This window comes from Photinus pyralis, unplaced genomic scaffold (genome assembly GCF_008802855.1).
Source record: "Photinus pyralis isolate 1611_PpyrPB1 unplaced genomic scaffold, Ppyr1.3 Ppyr1.4_LG4, whole genome shotgun sequence".
Taxonomy (NCBI): domain Eukaryota; kingdom Metazoa; phylum Arthropoda; class Insecta; order Coleoptera; family Lampyridae; genus Photinus; species Photinus pyralis.
The window spans coordinates 24054671-24072581 of NW_022170511.1; the positions used below are offsets into that span (position 1 = coordinate 24054671).

A 17911-nucleotide genomic window follows, 5' to 3' on the forward strand; every position below is an offset into this window, starting at 1 on the left:
ATAGTTAAATTAAATTTGAACTAAAAGAATGTTTCGAACCTCTTGTATACTCATTGAAGCACACATTTTTTTTACATTTTTCAGAAATGATTTATTCGATAGAATAAAAAACAAGGAGCTATTGTACTTTAGTTGAAACTGGTTATAGACCTTGATTACATGAAAAGTGAAGTTTTTTTGTGCAACTTGTTTGTTAACTGTTACATTGTCGGACAGTTTTGAATCTTGTAGTGTAGTTGTGAGTAGGAATATTAAGCAGTGTAGACTTGCGTTTGTAGATGTATTTTAAGAAGGTGAGTATATAAAGATGATAAATAGAAAACAACTTAGTTTCTTTAAAGAGTTGTTCTGATGATAGCATTAACGGTTTTCGAAATAATATTTTTAAAATTAGTAAATTATTTTTTTAACATTAAAAAAGGGGTGAAGCAAGATAACAGAGTTTCCACTTAACTGTTATAACGTGAAAACCACGTTTACAAAAAAATAGGTAAAATATGCCAGCTAATCAGGTCGGCGCAATGGTCGTAGGTAAGTACATATAATTTATCTGTAATCAAAAGACAACTTAAACATTCCACCAAAAGAATCAAACTCATGCATTTACCCAAACACAAAGATCTTTATTCGAAATTTAAAAAAAAGGTTTTCGTTGGCACGTAGTGAACAAAATTAATTAAATTGATATAATTGAAGCTTACATCACACAGCTTTTATGTAAATGTGGCCATATTTTTACAGGTAGCGCTGCAGATTTAGAAAGTAAGTACTAATACTAATTGGTTTGAACACATCCATTACCAATGGACAAGTAGCCACTCTAGTTACGTTAAATTAATAAATATATCGAAATCAACTTTTAAACAGCAAAAGAACAAATTTATTTCAGCTGCCAACTTTTTATCCAAAGTTGTGCTTGTCCACGGTTTAAACAAAAATAACAAATTTGTATGAAAATAAATCAAAAACAAATCCAAAACTACATACCAACTGATTTGTGTATTGTTATAAATTGAACTTCGAATTTTCCAGATTGAATGGCGGTAGGATTATCCACAAAGGTTTTTCACGGAAGGTTACTCCCAACAAATGATAACGCTTGCCTCGGCGCCTTTTGACCACAACCCAAAAAAACGTCGAACCCCAAACGTGGTAAGTATTTCTTCTGCACAGCAGCTTCGCTTTATTTTTAGAACTTGATCCGAAACCAAATTTTCAGAAAAACATAAACCATATAAACCCAAAAATAAAAGGCTAAAAAAATATATGTATGAATAGAACAAACGATCAGAAAAAAACTTACGACTTGGCAACAAATCCCTTTTCAAAACACCGTCTAATCGAACTCAAATTTCAAAAAACAACTCTTGGTAGGTAAGTAATTAACCTTTGACAAGATTATATTTGCAGTTTGCCAGAAATTAGCAACAAATTCTACGGCGTAATTCGTTTCACCGCAGCCGTCTTTTCGCTTTCGTAGCTATCAAGGAAGTATTGGTGCTTATTTATTGGAAATTTTTGAGTTCCTTCAAGGATTTATAGTGATATAAAATTGAATAAACGAGAAAGGTACACTGTTAAAATGTATTTATTTTACACTGTGAACATAAATTTGTTACACTGTATGACTACGTATGACTTTAAGAAGGGATTTTTGAGTAAAAAAAGTTAAATTTAGAGAGAGGTAAAAAAACGAAGACAGAAGTTTGTTTTTAGAATTTTCTTTAATACACGTAACTAGTTTGACATTTTTAATTGTTAAATGCAATCAAGCGGTTAAGCAGGAGCGCGATAAATTAATAATTTTTCAGATATATCAGGAAAAGGTTCATATTCGTCGGGGGTAATCCACCCTGCATAAATGTACAACCTACGACGATGCACACATTCTCGAGAGCTGACAACCCCGCGATTTTTTAGAAGACGAACGGTGTCTACGCGGTCTTAAGCCTCAACATTGGCTACGTAACGGGATTTTCGTTTTAACTTTCGTCACAAAAGCGTATGTTGATATTTTTGTGTTATTTAATACAGTTAGTAATCTTTGCATTTCTTTATACTTTATTTGTGTTTTGTATACAACATTTTATATTTTTTATAATGTTCCATCTGTGTTTTCGAAACTGACTTGATTTAACCTCAATGCAGAATCACGTGTTTGATACCTTTAACTTTTATTGTTTGAAATTACATTCATTTTGGTATAAATGTTTGCTGAATTTATTCTTTTTATGTTTTGATTTCATGGTCTTGGTTTCAAATCAAATTTATAGTTTGATCATTCATTTAAATTTGTGAAAGTTATCGAATTTCACGTGTTTGTCAACAAATGAACGAAAACAAAACGGGCAGGCACTTTCTGCTACCTACGCTCATGTGTCAAACTTTGAACTCGAGTTGAAAAACTCCACTTTCTTCTCTAGTTGTACAAACAACTAAAATTACCCGAAATCGTCAGGAATCCTTCATTTTCATGCCTAATACTTTTATCCCAGGTAATTTTAGTTGCCATAAGAGAGACACTAATACGTTATCTGATTACCTACTTTATCTGCGGCTTGTCATTGTACCGGTCGCGGTCGGACCTGTTACTTTTCCGGCCGCATTTATCACATTGGCAATGTCTAATGGCTTCTGTCATCACTGACAGATTGACATTAATCAAAAGCTCTATATGAAATAGTTATTTACATAGAAGTCAGGAAAATGATACATTACAGGCGAGGGAATATTGAAGTGCGAGGCCCGTTTGAGGCCGAGTACTTTAATTTTCGAGTCAGGTAATGACATTTTACTGACTTCTATGTAAATAACTATTTCATATAGAGAGATATAGAGTTTTGTATTAAATTTTACCCGAAATCGTCTTTTAATATTTATATAGAACTTTTGATTAATGCCAATCTGTCAGTGATTATAGGAGTCATTATAGACATTCGGAAGCGTTAAAAATGCGGCCGGTAAAGTGACGGTGCGGCCAGTAGTGACAAGCGGCAAGATTTCCTGACAGAAAGTAGGCATTAAAATGAAGGTTTCAGGACGATTTTGGGTAAAATATTAAATAAGATGATTTCGTGTAAATATGAATACAAAACTCGTCAGTAAAATGACACTACTTCACTCGGAAGTACTTGTCCCCAAAGGGGCCTTCAATATTTCCTCGTGCAAATGCAAATAAACTCCTAGGGCGGATGTAAAAAAGCAGCAGAGGACCTCGGTGTGACACTACGGGGTCATTGGATTTGACCTATTTTTATTAGGCTTGTTAGGTACATGTGGCATATAGGTCAACTGTGCAAAGTTTCAACCTCGGTTTCAACCAAATAGGTTCAAGCGTTTGACAAAGACAGGGAGGCGTGACCCCAAGGAGTCCATTGGATTTGGCCCATTTTTAATAGGCTTATTACTTGTGGCATAATAGGTCAACTGTGCAAAGTTTGAACCGAATCGGAGGAAGAAGGAAGAAATGCCGTGAACTTTTAGGGATGGTTCTTCACGATTTCTAATGAAACTAAACCCCCAAATAAGAAAAGTTATAGGAATGGAAGATCTGTAACATTTGTGTGATCCGTTTCTTCCCATAACCTCAAATTTTCCAATAAAAATAAAAAAAACTGTTTTTTTCTTCGACAGAAATCATCCGATTTTCACGGACCTTAATGGAAACCTACCTTTTTGTATCCCAAACAAGGAATAATTTTTTTGTATGAAAACATTTATTTTTACATTTTATTTTGATCAAAAAACAATAAATTAAAACATTACCTAACGGAAAAATTTCAATCAGAAAAATTGTTTGTAAACAAACTGAAGAAGCTGACGCAGGCCCATAGCCAGGGGCTAAGCCCCACCTAGAACCTATATAAAAATTACAGGAGAAGTCTTTATAAAAAACTTTTGTTACCCCCCCCCTCCCCTAGAAAAATACCGGCCATCCCTGCTACTTCATTCTGGCTACGGGCCTGAGCTGACGCTGACCTAATTAATAACTCGATAATAATGTTAAAAGACAACCTTGGCTGAAAATGCACAAGTTTATGTTCAAGCTGTCATCTTTATACAAAATACTTAAAGGCTGTCTGGTACACACAAAAAAGTACACTATATAATGTAAGATGCATCAAGCCCTTAGAAAAATTCTCCGCAATATTTTCCTTTTGTAAGTACCTACCCTCCTCCAACACTTTTCGAGATATTCGCACTTAAGTTTGACCGAGAGTTTGACTTTCCGAAACAGCATTTCGGGAAATAAAATGTGAGGATCATCTGGAACACATTCATGGTATAGAATGTAAAGAAAAAATAGACAGACAGACCGACAAAATGCGACAATATCACGTTCCCTCACAAATATAGTTTTGCGACTTACGGAAGAAAACATTCTGAACAATTGGTAGTTTGTCCCCACCACAAAATAGGTAGGTATGTCATCTACTAAATGTAACGGCAGGTACCTACTTAATGTTTCCATCAAAATCAAAATCATAATCATGTTCGGTGTGTCTGTCAGTTTCTCTGTATCCATAAAGCTAACTTTTCTATTTATTGAGCAATTTTCAAGAATTTCCAAGAAAATAATTTATCGGAACCAACCAAATTTCTTCGTTCACCGTGGTTCGATCCGTCTGTTCGATTAGGAACCTCGGTCAAGTTTCATTTAAAAGATAATTAGCCAGAATAACTGCAGCTATTCTTACAACAAATAGTAGTTTGTATGACACTTTAGCTTTTCACTTCTCCATCAATAGTTTAGCTTCTTCGTTAACGGTTCAGAGGGTAAAAGCGACACGTTACACAATACCAACCACGTGCGAGGGGACGGACGTGGTCCGTACCTATTATTAAATGGGTGTTTGAATAAAAAATTATTCATCATTCTGTTTAATAAAAAAAATGTAGCACTATTGTTACCTTAACTTGGAAAAACCTAAGCGAAATTTAAGTTAAAGTAAAGCCGATATCGACTTCCAATACTACACGAAAAAAAAACACTAAAATGGTGTTAAGCGTTTAAATTTCATGACTTTCTCGGATGATCTACTTAAATAATTAAAAACCTTCGCCTACTGTAAAATTTATACGAATTTCTGTTGCTTTAAGACTAGGAAGCAGAAACTTAATACGAAATGTGCATTTAGAGGGTTTTTTGGCCAAGCGATATTTGAGAACGTGCGAGGAAAAGGGCAATTTCAAAATACAACATGGGGTTTCCATGTTTCAACCACAACAAAGCGCTTTCTGCACACTTCAGGATGTAGGGAAACCTATACTAAACGTTCAACTTACATTTTTTCGCGAAAATATTCCAAGAAGCAAACAAGCAAATCGGCGCACAAACAAAACAACCAAAACAAAAGTCGAAATAAAAATTATTCCCAATTTCTCGCTTTTCTGTCAGCTGCAAGACGCCATATCCATGGGCACCAGCGTCGCGACGAAAAATAATCAATAAGGGACGATAGGGAAAGTGAGACGCGTTGCTCGGCAACCGCTCAGTACCCCCATCTCACGCAACAATTGATACATACTTCGCGTTTTTTTTTTGCAGCTGCATTTCGATTGCGCTTTAATTGTTTTACTTACATTCTAAAGAGAAAAAAACAAAGAAGTTATACCTTGTCTTCCGCTTCTTCCGCTCGACCCTCCGCTTCCAAAACCCTTTGCTCCAACTCGGAGAGCTGTAAACAAAAACAAACCGTTAGTATTAAATTTATTTGCGCCGCAAGTTTAAATGTTTTCACGTGCTACTGGCGGCGCCACCTAGGGGTGCGCGCGCCAAACACGCCGAAACTAAGTGCAGAAATCAATAATCGTGTAACATGTGTTGCATAACACTCGGGGGTTTATTCTGGCCGCGTTCAGTGATTAACCTTGGGTACAAGAAAATATGAAATTGTGTTATCGACGCAGTAAATGGTTTTCAATTTAAATTTATAATTTTCCTATTTCTGTGGTATAAATTATTCATTATTTTAAAATATCTGATCCAGTTCATGCGCATATAAATGCAAAATTACAATTTTACATAAGCAAGCTTCTTCAAGATAGTATGCAATGTTCCATGACCTAATTTTGCCAGCTGGCAAGTGGAATAGGAAAATAATACAAAGAAGATTGATTAAAATAATGGGAATCTACAATATATGGGCCGATGTGAAACAAGTTTGCCTTAATGCCGAAAGTACAAAAGATTCATCGTAATTGGTATTAAATAAGGATCTCCGAAATATTCGTACACGATTCGTAACCGGAACCTTCACACTACAAAAATTCGCTTCCATATCATTTAAAAAAACGCCATAAAAATTCACCTCGCCAAAATCGTCTGCCAGGAAACTCGATCCCTAATGAAAATGACCTCAAAAACCCACCCTTCGACTAACTTCTCTGAATTCCTTTATACCAAGCAGTATTACTCCGAAAATATTCATCCGAAACAAGATGAACTATACAGTGTGTCCAAGATAAGAATGAACAGCATCGAAGATCCTAAGAGATGCACAGTTGGTTACAACAAAGTTCCGTATTTTAGGGCTCAGTAAAATGATGTTTTAAAAATTGGGAAATTCCGATCCCTTTCCAAGATATTAGAAAAAAACCTTAACCATATTCGTTTTTAGTTTTTTCTGACTTTGTTTGAAAAAGTATCAAAAAACAAATCTCGCTTCCACATAGTAACTTTTTAAGCTCTACAAGATGGCGCGCACAGACTTTCAGTGCGACGACGTTTCGTCTTTGAGAAAAGAGAGAGAATTTTATTGTTCTCCTGTACTTTTGGCCACGTCCTGCATTTTGTTAATCTCATTTTCTGTCACATGCTCAATTTTCCTCATTGCAAAGTTGAAAAAAAACCATTTTTTTGTTCTTGTTTTTGTTATCACGTCTTTTTGTTCATCTTGTTTCCTGTCACATGTTCCCTATTGTCCCTGCTCAAGTGTCCTTTTTTCCGCATTTCAATGAAAATTGAATAACAGAGCCATTTTTAGTGTTTTCTTGTTTTTTCGTCACGTCCCACACTTTGTACATCTCGTTTTCTGTCACATCTTGTTTCCTAGGCCCATGCCATGTTTTAATTTTTTTCTATATTTCAATCAAACTTTTCTTGTTCTTTCATACTGTTTGTCACGTCCCTCAATTTGTTCATCTCATTTTCTCTTACATTGTGTTTTCCATTGCCAATGTCATGTGTTCCTTGTTCTTCCATGTGCCATCTTCCATGTGCTCTTTTCCACGTGCACTCTTCCATGTGCACTCTTCCGTGCGCACTGTTTCTTATGCATTTTGTTTTCCAATGCACATGCCCTGTATTCATTTTTTTCTCATTTCAATCAATCATGAAAAAAGAAGCGCTATTTTTATTGTTCCTTGTACTTTTTATCACGTACCTCATCTGTTCATCTCGTTTTCTATCGCAGTTTGTTTCCCATTCTTCATGCTCATGTGTTCATTTGTTCCTCATTTCAATCAAAATTGAAAAAAGCGATATATTTTATTTTTCTCTTGTACTTTTTATAACCTCCTTAACTTTGTTCATCTCGTTTCCTGTCATATTTTGTTTCCCAATTGCCATGCTATGTGCCCTATGGTTTTGAATTTGTATTTTGGAACATTTACATACAGTGAATTTTTTTTAAATGCGAACATAGGAGTTTGCATGCAATGTAATTTCCCTATGTTCGATTTTAAAAAAAACACCTCAACCTATTGAGTAGTTCAAATGAGTAGTAGATACAATTGACAGCTGTCACATTTTTAAAAATACCGCCGTCCAATTTAATTACGAAATCGGTTAGGTTATTGCTTAGAATGTCTAGGAAGACACTTCGAACCTTTATTGTAATTGTTCTCGATATTTATTTTCTTATTTCCTTCATTTATGTGATTTATGTATTGAATAGATCAAATTAGTAGAATACCAGGTGCACATGACCTACAAATAATTGAAGGTTGGTTCACAATGAATTGTGATGCCAGCGCGTGCCATGTGAAGTCAAGTTATCGTAAGTTTAAGAAAAATGTATCCTAAAGTTGCTATGGCCTCACATGGCTTCTTTAAAAAAATCTTACCGAGTGCTCTTCATCATAAAGACTATGAGTTGCTGTTCATAGTCACACAAGTTGCGCGTTTTGGGAATGTGAACCGCGCACACCTCATAGATTGATGTGTTTTTTTTAAAATCGAACATAGGGAAATTACATTGCATGCAAACTCCTATGTTCGCATTTAAAAAAAACTCACTGTATATCATCACAGATTTTCAGCTCAAACGTACAGTCATAGGACATATTACAAACATTTTATCACAGTTTACTTATCACATTTATGGTGCTTAGAAATCGCAGTACTTCTGAGCATTTATTTACAGTGCTAAAATTCTCTTCCCATATGTCACTTATTTGATAGAGGTTACGGGCATCTTGGTATTCTGGACAAACACAAACTATATGCTCCGGTGTTAGGTTTACATCACACCTTACGCAATGAGGACGATCTTCACCGGCCAACAAAAAACCATGTGTCAAGGCAGTATGGCCAAGCCGGAGTCTATATAGTTTTATCAAGGCGGAACGATTCGTATTAATAACAAACCGGATGGACGGACGGACAAACGCAAACATAGCACATTTTTTTTAATTCTTAAAAAATGCGCTAAAAAGTAAAAAGTACTTATCAAAATCTGCTTGTTGATTTATCTCGGAGGTGGAGTACGTAATGTAAATACATCAAATTAATCACGTTTAGTTGTCCCTAATTGTTATAAACAACGTTTATAAAAAATACCTATTTTCACCAGTTTCTTTATTATTTCGACAAGCGTATGCAGCCGGGCGACAAATCTACCACCGTCTATTTGTAAAGATTAGTATTTATATGTAATACAATTGGTCAAGTACATATTACCAGGCGTAAATATATCATAAAAGATTAGGTTGAGTATCTCGATATTAGATATTCCTTGATATTTGCAACAATAAACGAAACGAAAAATGGATAATTCCAAGTGAAGATACTATATGTGGATTTTAACAACCTCAATCCCACTTTCCCATCGAGATACCCCGATTGAAAAAAATCATGCTTTTACGAACAATAGAACCAGAGTCAGACATACAGACAGACATCGCCGACTTCTGTAATAGCCCTACTATTACCGTCTCACGTTTCTGATTGATAAAAAATAAATCTACATAAATAAACAGATTATATTGAAAAAAATAAAATAAATCCAAATTCCACTGCACTCACAATTGATTTCCTTTTTTATATTAAATCTTAATTACTCAATTACTTACATCTATCCTGAATCTGAATAATATTTAAAGTTAGTTAATATAACACTTAATTAAATACCTATACAGCAATGAATATCCTTCTAACTTCTAACTTATATTTATCCTATCTATATAAAACCATTCGGCAAAAACAATTATAAAATGACAAAATAAAAATTTTATATGAATAAATTTCTAGGTAAATAACTTTTCATAAAAATAACTTACAATTTAGACAGTAGTATTCTTCCCCTTTTTAGATGGTGGGTATTGTAGTGGAGGATGATTTAGATTATTCTCAATCTTCGTCTATTAAATCCAATCGCGTAATCCCAATTGAACAACAATTTCTTAGCGCGCTTTTCGTACTTTAGGTATAATTTCTGAACGGAAGTCTTTCAATCGCACGTTAAACTAAACTGCAGTTACTCAATGATTAATACTTTCCGAACAATTCACTATTCCAGAACGACCAACTTGTTCTTGGTTAAAAAATACGATTTTAAATTAATACGCGCCACAAATTTTATTTGGTTTGGGCCTTTTTACTTAAATGGCCCGTTTCCGCGATGACACTCGCCCGTGCGAATATCTACGAAAAAACTTTATAAGTGGTGGCCGCGTTTTCCGCGGCGGTACCACGCTCCGCGTGAATATCTACGCAAAAAGACCCCAAATTTCTGATCATTTTGGTTTTTATATCGCGAGTAAACCAACGCCCGTAATTAACGCTCCCATCAAGTTTCCGGAAATAAACAAACTCATAATTTTTTTAGCCTCGCTGTTTTATTACAATATTTTTCTTAGAATCTCATCTTATATTTCACGATATTTGAAACTTAATTACATCGAAAAAAAAATGTTTGTTAATTTTAATGAACATTACAACTTCACAGAAATCTGAATCATCGATACGCATTTCTACCCGAATATAATTTTGAAATCCACAAAACTTGCAAAATTTAACAAGCTTCCGTTACACTTCCCTAACAAACTTGCATCACTTTACTCTGTTACTTAATAAATATAACAGAATAAGAATCAATTAATATTATTTATATTCTGCAACCAAGATTGACCATGCCTAGTAGTGGTATGTCACGGACAAAATTATAACTGTGGGATAGATGCCGACGTCCCAGTTTCCTGAACACTGCTTTACTTCGGTCATTGAATAAAAAATTGAGCTTCGGTTCAGCTCACTTACTTTTAATGTTTAAAAATGTTGGTCAACTTGGTTTTCTTTCATGTTGAAGAATTTGTTGATAATATAAGTATGTCCTCAGTATAAGTATTTATAAACGTTAAGAGATGGTTTGCGTTATCACCGTGCATATATCACATTTCTGCACGCGTTGTTACTTAACAAAATGCGACGGGGGTGATTGATTGATTTGAAAAGCAACGCACGCTGATAAATGCCAGGCACTACTAGCACGACTAGTCACATTATGCAATGCAGATTAGATGTAGATCGTCTAAAATTTTTTTTCTGTAAGTTTTACGGGCAATTTTCAAGAAAAGTTAGTTTTCTTATTGCATCGTATCTCAGCGAGAAGTAAGTTAATTCTAGAAAAGCTGCGTGGAATTTTTCATAAATCAGTTTACTACTAAAAAGGATAAACGTCTAGTAGGCATGTATTGATAACAACCAGAGTAACACGCAGCTATTCACCAAAAACAAACTGCATTAAAATCTTTGTATTCTAAGTACATATTTATTTCCAAAAAACCCTAAAAGGTAAGGTAAATGATTCGAGGACAAGAAATTTTTCTTTCACGATGAATAATAGCACCGAAAGGAGATTTACTTTGGGTTCCATATAGATTCACCTGAATTAGACATAACCGTATACAAATACCTGTAAACGTTTTCCCAGTTTCTGAATGGAGTGATGATAAGATTAGTGTCCTTACCACTCATTAATAAGCGATATATGTATTTTAATTTCTGTTTCAATTATCTACACAGAAGTAAATGCGCGATACTAACATTTGAATAAATGATTGGTTGACTTTACATTAGAGAATTTCTGGGGATCATCTTACAAACAGAGGGGAACTGTCAATAAAACACACTTTTATGATTCATTTGATAAAGTAATTAGTCGAAGCCTAGTGGCAATTCCGTTTCCGGCCTTATAAAATTAAAGCGAGGAAGTGCTAAGCATTTTAATTTTATTTTCCAGCCATTGTACTCCACAGCGGTGAATTTATGATGAAGTGTTTATTGGGTGGCGGCACCGCTTCGAAAGAACAACCACAACCCTGATAATTGCTTCTCTCTCCCTCTCTCATCTGAATTTTCTCTTTTTAAAAACATGCAAATAATCACGATTTATTTGTATAACCGAATACCATCTTTTTCTTTATAATGGCGTCTAATTTTCTATGCTGTGATTCAAAATGAAAGTTAAACATTTGTATTTTTCGAAGTTATATGTTGAATTTTTTCGTTAATTTACTGAGTCAGTTTTCTGTAATCAATTATTCCCGGTAGGTTTCGAATCCTCTCTTCTAATTTAGAGCTTTTTGTTCGCATAAAGTTCGGATTTTTAGCATAAAAGATTAATACCGCGTTCATTTACTCTCAGATGCGTTGCTCGACCTCAATTTCATTCATTAAACTTCTTATCCATAAAAAAACCGTTGGCCCAAACCATATAAGATTCCATTTTAACGCATATTGGCACATCAAAATGATTATTCTGGTGTTAATATACTCTTACTTTAAACAAGATAAGAAGAACCGCATACGATTTTCAGTAGGGGAATTTTTCGGTCTCGGCTCGCACCCGCAAACACGATTTTTAATCCGTTTCATTCATATTCAATAGCACTGATCCAATTCGGTTGAGGAAGGTTTGACATGGCTGTCTCTTTTCGTTCTCGAGGGATAGACGGACACACAGACGGACGAATACATAAGGGGAATAGGTTTCGAAAAATTCTCATAACAAATGTTACTTGTTTTCGAAGTTAACCAATTTAGTTTCTACGTGCTGTAATTTTGAAAAAAAATGCTGCACGAATGGTCCTACATTTTTAAGCCTAATTGCAACAAATCGACCTGGGGTGACTTCGACATCCACTTTTACAGATAGAAACCTCTAAAGAGTTAGTGAATCATGTTGTGTATCTTTAGCTTCCTTTAACCAACGAAGTCAACGTACAATGGTACTTCTACTACCTTCACGTGAAGTATCTAACTGGCACGCTATTCTTTTCATAGTCATCATTTTCGGTGGCTCTGGAATGAAACTGCTATCCATTTTCTTGACTACTTAGTTCTGGAATAAAAATACATGTGGTACAAAAAATATCGCGCAATCAACCTTTGTTATAGGGATAGACCTGAATTCTATTTGGCAGATTTACCAGCGTACCGCGACCAGCATATTATGAAACCCTCATGTTGGATTACATTAACCAAAACACACTGAACCGTACCGTATGTCCCATTTTGGTTGAGACTGCAGTGTATCTCGCTCGCTCGCTAGATCGCTAAATACGCAATGCCAAAAGTTGAGCCTAATCGATTCAACACAGTGCTTTTTTAGCGCAGTTTTGCAAATTGATTTGTAAAAACTTCAAACGCAAATTGCAGGTGAACGAGACGTCGGAAATGTATACCCACAAACGGAATACGATAGCTCCCGACAAGATCTTACTGATAGTGGAATCAAAACTGGCTATACAAATACTCATCTACCACACAAAAATATACTGAAGTCACTTTGATCTCACACGAGGAGTTTGCCTTCGCTAACTACTCGACGCTAACCAAGATGCCCCGGGGGCATCCATTGAACCTAATGTGACCTTCGGTTCTCAAGATGTCTGCGATAAAAGAGGTTTGTAATGAGAGAGGTCAGTTTCCGGGCTTTTTAAAGATAGAAACGGTTTTTGATCCAAAGTTGGTATTTTTGGAATACAACACCCTGTATATATCGTACTGAGAGTGTCATACATAATTGTAGAATGCCCCAATTTTAACGCAAAACCCCAACAATACGGGTTATCAAAGTGACAATTACATGGCCTTGGCAGGCAAATAATTCAACGAATGTTAACAAAATATCGGTCCTGTGAGAATTCCAACTCTACAGTTGAGATTCTAGATCAATCACAGCCTTAGATGTCGTAACTAATTTGGTTACAGGAATTTCCACCCGTCTCTTCAAAGCGAAAAGTCAGTATACACACATCAAACAATTCGATATCTTCCATATATCTAAATGAATGATCAAATATTAAACTTCAAGTCAAGATCATGCCTGAGATCATGTAACCAAAACAACCATAAAATGAGCAAACATTTCCGCCAATGAAAACGATTACCAAACGATAACGAGTAATGTCATTTTTCATACACGTGACTCCTCATTGAGGTTAAATCATGTCAAATTCAAAACTAAGATTGAAAATTATTTTAAAAAAACTAAATGTATACAAAGCACTAATAGATTAACAAACTTTACTACCTGCATTAAATTACAAAAAAAAACTAAACTACACGATGCTCTCTCGACGAGAGCTCAAACCAAGATGGCTGTAACGTGTATCCAGACGGCGCAGATTTTCCTTCCAAAAAGTCACGTGGTTACCAGCTCTCACAAATGTGTGCATTATTGTAGGTTGTATAATGTATATACAGGGTGGAACCTTTCAAGTTATACGAAAGAAAATAGTTAATATTTCAACCTCACATAAACTGATATATATACGTACAGTCTCGCGTACAGTTGTCGGATATCGTTCATTAAATTCATAAAAATTAAAATTGAATTGTGCTAATCAATTTCCAAAATTTAAAATGACCGCCATTTTGTGTAAGTTTTGTACAAAAGTTGTAGATATTAAACTGTTGAGTTCAAAAAACCTTGATTTTTTGAAATCCGACTACAAATAATGGCGATATAGAGATTTGTAAAATATCTAAAAAAGGTCCATAAGTCGGAAACAAAAGCCAAAAAGTGTTACTTTTGACTAGTTTTATAACACCTATTGCGTTGTCCACTTTGAGCAGAAACACCCTGTATAGCAAAAATAATACCATTGGTAAAAAGTATTCGAACAAATGATATGGCGTCACTATTATACGTATAGTATAGAATGGTACAGTATGCGCCATCACCACTAAAATGAAGCTGGAAAAACTAACCGAAATTAGCGCAAAATGCACGTTTACGAATTTTTGTTGCCAAATGATTACTTTGCTTATCGACAGAATTTCTATCAGAATCGTTGTCTCGCAAGTTAAATTTGAATAACTATGTGTCGATTTGTTAATTTTTCCAGAAACATTTCGACTTTCTCTTTTAAAAGTGTTTTTCAGTCTCATTAAAGCGAACCAATAGCAAATGGGCACCTGCCGGTCATATTTTGACTTTTGGTTATTGGTCTATTCAACTAACTCTTTTGATCAGACTTGTATGCTTTCAAGTGTCGTAAATTTTAAGCAACGTAAAAACGGCGATTTTCAAAATTTTCCGCTATAGAAATTTGTTATTTCTGTTATTAGGAAAAATGATGTTTTAGTCACGAGATTAAGATAGTCACCAAAAATTACAATTCAAACACAGAAGTACTGTGCCCGATTTTGGTTGAAACTGCGGTGTATCTCAACTATTTTTAAAGATAGAGACTTGCGGTTTTTGCAACCCTACCACTTTTTTGTAAAACTTTTAATACCACAATTAGAATCATTCTAGCTGCGTTTGTGTCTGAGATAGGTATAGGATGAAAAAGAAAAGTTTGACTTATTGGGATGTTATCGTAGCTTCTTTTAGATATTTTTACGTAGAATCCAGTGGCGTAGTACAAATAAATGTTTGTACCGTTTCTGAGATTTGACCCAAAGTTGGTATTTTTTAATGCAACACCCTGTATATTTTAAGGTAAATTTTTTTGTATCCTTTTCTTCATTACATTAATAAATCAAAACATTTTTTTAAGTTTTAGCCATGAACCAAAAATTAAAACATTATTTTTTACAATTTTTAAATAGTCGGCCATGGATTCATGGAGATTTTGTTTTTTGTAATTGCTTTCATGGCAGTCGATACTAATCAATAAAAATGACTGACGATTAATACATGTCATTTCAAAATTTTGAAAAATATCGTATAATATAATATATAGTGTAATGGGGGGTATTTTTATATACCAACAAGCGAAAGTCGCTAATTAAATAGGAGCTAATTGTTGGTCAGAACTCATTATTAAGATGCGACAAATCTACTGTAAACTCACCTTTCATTAGAGACGTCCTTATGTAATCTACGCATAGGGGGTTGGCATTGCAGCATTCAGTCTGGTCGTCTTCCGCGCTCAAGGGTCATGTAAACAAATATCGCGACTGTTTAACCGCGATCCTGGCCAATTAATTATGTAACTCGCCGGGGGGGGGGGGCGTTAGCCCCGAGCTGGCCCTAAGCTCTCCTGGACTTCCGTACACTCCGGTTGGCGATTGGGGTTGAATGCGTCGTTGGAGATGGCTTTCTGAGGGGTTAGGATGGAGCTCATAGCTAATTTGGGAAAGGGTTACGCCGCGCGCACGTGTATTATTTAGGATACACATCCCCCCTCGGCCAATAGATCAACCACCGTCGATCCATACCTCTCATTGCCCTACCTGGAAACGACCTCCGGGTCAAGCTTAACCCCGAACTCTTTTTGCTAGCAATTAGGCCTTGAATGGTTCGTATTAGGGTCGACACCATGATCTACTCGAGCGAGAAGATCACTCAGCGGTATAATCAACGGGAGCTACCCGCGGGACCGCGTCATAGGCACGTACACATGCACTCTAAAAGCCTAGGAAGGAATATATCCGGATATCTGCGAGGGGTTTTACCTAATAGCCCAAATCAAAGCAAGGCCAGCACGATGGCCTGCACAATACACTCACCACCTACACGTGGGAGACACTCACATTAAAGGGCTATTACGCCAAACTCACTAATACCTCCGATGCTCTACTTAGCATCCCTTATACGATCGTGACCAGAGCGCGTACGCAACTTAACTGCTTTAACACGATCCCTTAAGGCCCTTGCACCCATATGTGCAGAATCGCACATACTTAACCAGTCAGCTTGCCACATTTATCAAATAGGGGTTGCGTTGACATTTTACTTTTTTGTTATTAAGGACTAGCCTAAAATATTGTTCTTACAATAGGTACCTATATAAAAAATATAGGTTGCGATACATCAATGTAATTAGGAAAACGAATGCAAATAAACCGATACAACGTAATATCGAAGGATCCTCAGTATTACCATCACTTATTGAACGATCATTTATTTTAACCTTCGATCCATAGGGAGAATATAAAATTTGGAATGATAGAACGATTTTATGGCGTGTAGCGGTGTCGTACGGGCAAAAGGGTGGACACTGAATGACACAAAACCATTAAGTATTTCGTACAATTTATTTTTAATAGTACTGTACAGTATAGGTCTGAGGGCCCAGAACAAGAGAGGGATAATAAATAAATAAATGAATAACGATTTCGACATGTTTTGATCAAAATCCATGTGGTCCCTAAAAATGCATAATATTCATGCCTTGGGCATTAAGATAATGGCTCTTGGTCATTTTTCCAACCATCTTGGTGAATAAATAACGATTTTGACATGTTTTGATCAAATGCCACATGGTGGACAAAAAATGATCAAATTCATGTTTTGATCATTGAGATAATGCTCTTGGTCTTTTTTCCAACGATCTAGGTGCATAAATAACGATTTTGACATATTTTGATCAAATGCCACATGGTCGACAAAAATTGATCAAATTCATGATCATTGAGATAATGCTGTTGGTCTTTTTTCCAACGATCTAGGTGCATAAATAACGATTTTGACATATTTTGATCAAAATCTATGTGGTCGCCAGAAATAGATCAATTTCATGTTTTGGTCATTGAGATAATGCTCTTGGTCTTTTTCTCAACGATCTTGGTGCATAAATAACGATTTTGACATGTTTTGATCAAAATCCATGTGGTCGATAAAAATAGATCAAATTCATGTTTAGGTCATTGAGATAATGCTCTTGATCTTTTTCCCAACGATCTTGGTGCATAAATAACGATTTTGACATGTTTTGATCAAAATCCATGTGGTGACCAGAAATGCATCAAATTTGTGTCTTGAGCATTGAGATAATGCCTCAAGTCTTTTTCTCAACGATCTTGGTCCATAAATAACGATTTTGACATGTTTTGATCAAAATCCACGTGGTCGCCAAAAATGGATCAAATTCATATCTTGGGTATTGAGATAAAGCCCCTAGTCTTTTTCCCAATGATCTTGGTGCACAAATAACGATTTTGACATATTTTGATCAAAAAACCATGTGGCCTCAGAAAAATAATTTAACATTTTTTAATCACACACATGCGGTTATCAAATGTGCACGTGATATACTCTTTCAGCATCAAGATAATGCGTTTGAAAACCTTTAAAACTCCAAATTCATGTGTAAAAAATAATCTTGAGTTCATTTTGCTCTAAAACTTTTGACCTAGACCACAGAGACGAGTTATATTGAATTGTTACACATCTAAGAGTCATAGGGAATAATCTAGCGAAAGTCCGAACTCGATACATGAGCTAGGGAATGA

General features: G+C 35.3%; 1 protein-coding gene and 2 long non-coding RNA genes across 5 annotated transcripts in view; 1 reads left to right on the forward strand and 2 right to left on the reverse strand.

Moving 5' to 3' along the window:
* Positions 1-17911, reverse strand: part of LOC116169720 (uncharacterized protein CG43867-like) — a 125910-nt gene that overhangs the window by 19253 nt on the left and 88746 nt on the right. Inside the window, exon 1 of one of the 3 annotated variants that reach the window (XM_031485876.1) lies at positions 5616-5711. The exons of 1 other annotated variant lie outside the window; for it this stretch is intronic. The gene's annotated coding sequence lies outside the window, so the exon portion shown is untranslated. Of the gene's footprint in view, positions 1-5286; positions 5436-5615; positions 5712-17911 lie in introns of those variants that run through there. One more of the 3 variants, XM_031485878.1, reaches the window with a different exon arrangement.
* On the reverse strand, positions 486-1434 carry LOC116169724. The gene is made up of 3 exons (XR_004145054.1): positions 1304-1434; positions 988-1254; positions 486-550 (listed from the first exon to the last, which is right to left on the reverse strand). It is a non-coding gene; the product is annotated as an uncharacterized LOC116169724 (long non-coding RNA).
* LOC116169725 lies at positions 1031-2572 on the forward strand. Its single transcript, XR_004145055.1, has 4 exons — positions 1031-1152; positions 1220-1374; positions 1426-1569; positions 1812-2572. It is a non-coding gene; the product is annotated as an uncharacterized LOC116169725 (long non-coding RNA).